Source organism: Triticum aestivum, chromosome 1B, assembly GCF_018294505.1.
Source record: "Triticum aestivum cultivar Chinese Spring chromosome 1B, IWGSC CS RefSeq v2.1, whole genome shotgun sequence".
In the NCBI taxonomy this organism is placed as follows: Eukaryota; Viridiplantae; Streptophyta; class Magnoliopsida; order Poales; family Poaceae; genus Triticum; species Triticum aestivum.
Window position 1 is genome coordinate 176,164,188 of NC_057795.1, and position 6,192 is coordinate 176,170,379.

The following is a 6,192-nucleotide window of genomic DNA, read 5'->3' on the forward strand; positions in this document are numbered from 1 at the left end:
GTTTTAGCTTTCTCCACTGAGGCGTTAACCCAGTTCAACTGGGGCGCAATCGCAGTGGTTCTCCCAGTGCTACCTTAGCCGATAAAACGGAACGTAAGGTACCAAAACATGGGAGCCAGGCAAACCCAACTATTGACCCAAGAACATGATTCGGAGCCGATGCATATAATGCTATAAGTTCGGGGTGCCGCACTTGTGAAAGTGTTCGGACTTATCACACCATAACGCGGGAAACATAAGCCCCTGGTGTATTTAGCCATACCAAAACGTACGGATGCAACATGTCATAGATGAACATATGTGTAAGAAAGAAATGCAATTAGAAGCAAAAATGTGCTGCATTGCTTTATTCAATAAAAACTACTGTAAGTGCAGGACGATACAAGTGGTGCGGTAAGCAAGGGATGGGACTGTTTAACATGTCCCCCTCCAGGGGTAGGCTACGGAATAATGCATAAAACAGATTTAATGCTCATGATGGAGACCACCTGGGTTTTCGTTGTAGCCTTTCTCCTTCCCTGGCTGTTGCATCGTGGGTTCGGCATGTCTGCTGCCGCACAGGGCCTCTGACGAACAGAGTCTTGTAGGTAAAAAATAAAAGGAAAAGAAAAAGAAACGACACACTTAAGAGCCCCTAGTGCGCCGCAGTCTGGGCTTATCGTGGTCGAGCCCCTTGCCCCATGCCCATGGTATCTTCAGAGCATAATGGAGTACGCGAAGGGTCTGTCTTAATGTTTTACATGGGCTGGGGTTGGGGCCGCACTGCTATGCGTGCTCGGAACGTGCCAGGTGGTCGTGTTGTAGGTTACTCCGGGCACGCTTAGCTGTGTCCGGCCGCTTAGCAGCCGGACTCGAGAATTGCCTTAAAAGGCTGCTTTGTACTTCTGCCGCGAGAGCCGCTGTATGTTCCTCCGTTCGGAGGGAGCGTTCAGTGTTTCCGTTGACCGTGATGACTCCTCTAGGGCCTGGCATCTTGAGCTTGAGGTATGCGTAGTGCGGCACCGCGTTGAACTTTGCGAACGCGGTACGTCCAAGCAAGGCATGATAGCCGCTGCGGAACGGGACTATGTCGAAGATTAACTCCTCGCTCCGGAAGTTATCCGGGGATCCGAAGACCACTTCCAGTGTAACTGAGCCTGTACAATTGGCTTCTACACCTGGTATGACGCCTTTAAAGGTCGTTTTGGTAGGTTTAATCCTTGAGGGGTCTATGCCCATTTTGCGCACCGTGTCCTGATAAAGCAGGTTTAGGCTGCTGCCGCCGTCCATCAGGACTCTGGTGAGATGAAATCCATCGACGATTGGGTCTAGAACCAATGCGGCGAACCCACCATGGCGAATGCTGGTGGGGTGGTCCCTTCGGTCAAAGGTGATCGGGCAAGAGGACCATGGATTGAACTTCAGGGCAACTGGCTCCATCGCGTATACATCCCTGAGTGCACGCTTCTGCTCCCTTTTGGGTACGTGCGTGGCATATATCATGTTCACCGTCCGCACCTGTGGGGGGAAACCCTTCTGTCCTCTATTGTTCGGCGGTCGGGTCTCTTCCTCGCCGTTGCTATGTAGCCCCTTGTCGCTGTTTTCGGCAATTAACTTGCCTGCCTGCTTGAACACCCAACAGTCCCTATTGGTGTGGTTAGCTGGCTTTTCAGGGGTGCCATGTATCTGGCACAAGCGGTCGAGAATTCGGTTCAAATTGGACGGACCCTGAGTTGTTCTTTTGAATGACTTTTTCCGTTGACCGAGTTTAGAGCCTCTGAATCCGGCATTGACTGCCGTATCCTCACTGTTATCGACGTTAATGCGGCGTTTGTTTTTGTTGCGACGCGATCTGCCACTACGGTCCTTGATATCCGGACTGCCAGCATTTTTATTGAGGTTCTTGCTGCGTGCTAGCCACCTGTCCTCACCCGCACAGAAGCGGGTCATGAGTGATGTAAGGGCTGCCATGGATTTCGGCTTTTCCTGTCCCAGGTGCCGGGCAAGCCACTCGTCGCGGATGTTATGCTTGAAGGCCGCGAGGGCCTCGGCATCCGGACAGTCGACGATTCCGTTTTTCTTGGTTAAGAACCGTGTCCAGAATTGTCTGGCCGATTCGTCTGGCTGCTGAATTATGTGGCTTAGGTCATCTGCATCTGGTGGTCGCATGTACGTGCCTTGGAAGTTATCGAGGAATGTGGCTTCCAGGTCCTCCCAACTCCCGATTGACTCTGCTGGCAAGCTGTTAAGCCAGTGTCAGGCTGGTCCTTTAACTTTGAGTGGGAGATATTTGATGGCGTGGAGATCGTCTCCGCGGGCCATGTGGATGTGGAGGAGATAGTCCTCGATCCAGACCGCGGGGTCTGTTGTGCCATCATAAGATTCAATATTGACGGGTTTAAACCCTTCTGGGATTTGATGATCCATTACCTCATCTGTGAAGCACAGTGGGTGTGCGGCGCCTCTGTACTGGGCGATATCGCGACGGAGCTCAAAAGAGCTTTGTCTGTTGTGTTCGGCCCGGCCGGACTTACTGTGTCTGGGGTGACGGTGATCGTCACGTATCGTGGGGTGCCCACGTGATCCATAGATCGATCTTGATTGTCTTGCCTTATCCTCCAATATGTCGCACAGGTCCGGAGTGTTCCCCTGTGGCCTTGTGCTTTTCGAGCGATGCCGGGGTACGGGTCTAGTGAAGGGCCTTGAGGCCTCTCTGTCGCGACCACGGGGTGGTCGATCAGCCGTATTGTCTCCTGGTGAAGCGGGATCATATGCCTCCACCTCTAATCGGGGGAGCAGCTTACGTTTGGGGTAGCTTTTGGAGGGGCGTTCGAGTTCATGCTCTTCGGCCGCGAGGACTTCGGTCCATCTGTCGGCTAGCAGATCTTGATCAGCTCTAAGCTGCTGCTGCTTTTTCTTGAGGCTGTTTGCCGTGGCCATAAGCCTGCGTTTGAAACGCTCCCGTTCGACGGGATCCTCAGGCACGACGAATTCGTCGTCGTCGAGGCTTGCCTCGTCTCCGGAGGGAGGCATATAGGCCTCTACCTCTTCTTCGGTCGCTCTCTCATGAGGGCTGGCGTCCCCCTCCTCCTGTGCTGGATCTTGATGGAGTGGGTTGTCTTCGGCGCTATCCGGTGTATTATTGTCTCCGGTGCCGGAATCCTCATTCTTGCTATGGCGGGATTTAGAGCGGCGCCGCTGACGCCGGCGCTTGGGTTGTTTCTTGGAGGGGTCATCCTCCGCTATTCCTTCGCCGTTCCCATCCTTTGGGATATCCACCATGTATATGTTGTATGAAGAGGTGGCTTTCCAGTGCCCGGTGGGCGCTGGTTCTTGGTCGTCTCCGGCATCGTCGTCCATACCGTCGATGTCCTCAGAGTCGTAATCTAGCATGTCGGTTAGGTCGTCGACAGTGGCTACCAAGTGGGTGGTGGGTGGGCTCTGAATTTCTTCGTCGTCCGCATCCCAACCGTCCTGGCCGCAGTCCGGCCAGGCCTCTCCTGATAACGAGAGGTACTTTAGCGAACTCAAGATGTCGCCAAAAGGTGAGTGTTGAAAGATGTCCGCCGCGGTGAACTCCATGATCGGCGCCCAATCGGATTCGACTAGAGGGGGCGCGGGAGGTCCGGAGTCCGGCAAGGAGTCCGGCACCTCAGAGTCACGAGCTTCATGGGGGACAAGATCGGTGTTCGGCTCTATCGCCGTAGAGGTTGCAGCCCCCGAGGTGGTGTCTAGCCATCCATCCTTGGTCTGCGCAGCCGGCTCCGAGTCGAAGATCGGAGTGGGTTCGAGTGCGACCTCCAGGGTACTGTCCGGCTGCAGAGCTAAATCATGCCCATCGTGACAGTACGGCATGCTCGGCTGTGGCTCGAATCCGTCGAGGATCAAGTCCCCGCGGATGTCAGCCGTGAAGTTCAAACTTCCAAATCTGACCTGACGGCCAGGGGCGTAGCCTTCGATCTGCTCCAGCTGGCCAAGCGAATTGGCCCGCAGTGCGAAGCCGCCGAATACGAAGATCTATCCAGGGAGGAAGGTCTCACCCTGGACTGCATCGTCGTTGATGATCGAAGAAGCCATCGAGCCTATCGGTGACGACACAGAGGAACTCTCAATGAAAGCACCAATGTCGGTGTCAAAACCGGCGGATCTCGGGTAGGGGGTCCCGAACTGTGCGTCTAGACTGATGGTAACAGGAGACGAGGGACACGATGTTTTTACCCAGGTTCGGGCCCTCTTGATGGAGGTAAAACCCTACGTCCTGCTTGATTAATATTGATGATGTGGGTTACAAGAGTAGATCTACCACGAGATCAAGGAGGCTAAACCCTAGAAGCTAGCCTATGGTATGATTGTTGTTCGTCCTATGGACTAAAGCCATCCGGTTTATATAGACACCGAAGAGGGCTAGGGTTACACAGAGTCGGTTACAATGGTAGGAGATCTACATATCCATATCGCCAAGCTTGCCTTCCACGCCAAGGAAAGTCCCATCCGGACACGGGACGAAGTCTTCAATCTTGTATCTTCATAGTCTTGGAGTCCGACCGATGATGGTAGTTCGGCTATCCGGACACCCCCTAGTCCGGGACTCCCTCAGAGACCTTCTCGCCGAGGTCACGGAGCTCGTCAACAAGCTTCTTGAGGCGCATGCAATAATCGTCAACAGACGAGTTGAGCTGCTGGCACCCAAAAAACTTGTGTTGGAGCGCGTTGTCGGTGAAGAGGCCGTTAAGCTTACTCCAAACGGCGTGAGCGTCATCGTCGGCGGAGACCATCGTGTGGAAGAGGTCCTTCGAGATGGTGGTGTAGAACTAGTCCTGGCCATGGCTTGGGCCTAGAAAACAGGCCCGGCGGCCGGGCCGGGCCGGGCTCGGGCCTGGGTTTTTTCCGTCGGGCTTGTCTAGGCCCGGCCCGAAGCCCGGCCCGGCCCGAGGTATGGCCAGGTATATGTAGAACCAACGGATAAGAGTGGCGTCGATGGACGTCCACTCCTCATCGTCCTCCATGAAGCGGGAGTCCACGGAGCCATCGATGTGATCCCAGAGATTGTACTCACGTAACATGAGGGAGAAGTACGTCTTCCAGGCATAGTAAGTGGAGGTGAGGTGATCGAGGACGACGAGAACCCGAGCGAGGATGTTGAGATCGCGGATGACGACGGGATCGGGGCCTTCGAACAGGTTGGTGCGGCGGCTGCGGGTGGTACCGGTGGAACCGTAGGAGGCCATGGCCAAGAGGGGGGTGCGGCGGCGTGTGGTGAGACGGCGCGGCAAGGGAGATGGCGGCGCTGCGGGGGCGGGTGGAAGCGTGGGCGGCGGCGGCAATGGGATCGTTGCGGCGGCGGCAGCGGCAAGTGTTAGGGCTAGGATCGCAGGTATGATACCATGTTGGAAACGAATGTTTTGGCGATGCTTCATGATGTATTGATCGGTGCAAAGCGCACGTATATATGGAGTAGAAGGTGGGTCGCAACCTCAAGTATACAATGACTAGGAGGTGGGCCAGGCTATACAATATACATGCATAAACCATATATTCAACAAAGTTTACAAAAGGAAGTGATGATCTAGAACCAGTTAAAAGAAAAATAGTTAAATTTTAGGGATCAGTTAGAATGCAAGTTTACTCTTAATGAGAGTACTAGATCATCGATGGCGCGCGTTGCCGCGCCCGTCTATTTTGAATTTTTCTATAAGATGTGAATCCATGTAAGACAACTTCTGAAAAAGGATAATAGACTCAAATAAACTGTATCACGAAAGTTTTTGTTTTCTTTTGAAATAACAGAGCAACAGATCTTTCACTCGGTGACTCGGTGAACGAATGGCAACAATAACCTTAAACACCGACAGGCAGCTGGCATACTTGCTGTTTTGCACCCAACTATAAGGATGAATAAACAAAAAATGGAATAGCTACTGTAAGGATGCAAGTAAATCTTCATAATCTACTGGCTTTGCATACATGATATTCTCTGAAAACAGGTCCTCTGTTGCACAGCCTCCGAAATGATTAGAGCATGTTTTTAGCACAAACACAGTAAAAAAAATCTTATACTATTGAGATCTCAAGCATGTTTTTTTTGCAAGACCTATTTCCCCCCCTAAACTACACATGAGCAGGAAAGAGGTCAAACTTGATTCTGAGAACAAAATGCATTGATATTCAACAAACATAACAAGTAACAGTGAAATAAGAACACACTCGAGGACC